This window comes from Protobothrops mucrosquamatus, unplaced genomic scaffold (assembly GCF_001527695.2).
Source record: "Protobothrops mucrosquamatus isolate PMUCROS unplaced genomic scaffold, P.Mucros_1.0 scaffold572, whole genome shotgun sequence".
NCBI lineage: Eukaryota > Metazoa > Chordata > Lepidosauria > Squamata > Viperidae > Protobothrops > Protobothrops mucrosquamatus.
The window spans coordinates 169449-170613 of record NW_015386874.1 but is presented as its reverse complement, the minus strand read 5'-3'; positions in this window follow the sequence as shown (position 1 = coordinate 170613).

Genomic DNA, 1165 nt, shown 5'->3' with positions numbered 1-1165 from the left:
CGTGTAACATCAAGCTTTCTTTATTATTCACTTCCACAACCAACAACAACAAAAACGGCATGCAGGCCTTTTTATAGTGTCCTAGCCCCGGACAACGTTAACCAATGATTGCAGAGGCTGTTTCCCGCCTTGCGCATGCATGCAAGGCTGGAGACAGCCAGTCTGGTCCCGGGCGCTTTCATCCGGACTATACCCGGATGTCCCTCATGCAGAGAGATCAAGATTCTAGACCTCAATAAGGCTGAGATGACTACCCTACTACCCGATAACAGGCACCCTTTGAATGTGGAAAGCTCGTGCTTCCTCTGCCAGAAGCTCTGAAACTCAGTATCTGGACACGTGTCAGGCCATCCTGACAACACCCATGTCAGCACGTGTGTAAGCATGTGATCAGTGGCAGTTTCTGCAGCCACATCCCTAGCATTGAGGGGAGATTCAGGTAGCTTCTGAATGGAGAGAATGTTAATACCAGGAGCAGGATCTGCCTCTATCTGTTTTAGAGGTAATCTGCTGAGGCCATCTGCATGGCCCTTTTCTTTTCCAGGTTTGTGAATCAGTGTGTAGTCATATGCTGATTGGAAAATTGACCATCTCAGCATTCTGGGAGATATTATGTGAGGTGTTTGCTTGTTTATAGTAAACAACCCCAACAGAGGCTTATGGTCTGTATAGACCGTGAAGTGGCGGCCATATAAGAAATCATGAAATTTCTTTATGCTAGCCACTATGGCCAAGGCTTCTCTGTCAATCTGAGCATAATTATGCTCTGCAGACGACAGAGTCATAGGCCACAGGGACTTGTGTCTCATCAGCCTTCAGGTGACTGAGTACTGCTCCCACTCCATAAGGGGATGCATCACATGCGATGCACACTGGTAATTGCTCATTGAAATGCGCTAAGACCGCATTTGAAGAGAGCAAGGCTTTAACCTCATTGAAACTCCTTTCATGGACCTTAGTCCACTGCCATGGAGCCTGTTTATCCAAGAGCCAGTGTAACAGCTCAGCCACTGCAGCCTTGTGGGGAAGGAATGCGTGATAGAAATTTATTTTTTTATTTATTTATTAATCGCATTTATACCCCGCCCTTCTCCTAGTGGACTCAGGGCGGCTTACAGCCAGTTTAAAACAGAATAACAATACAATATACAAATTTAAAATGTGG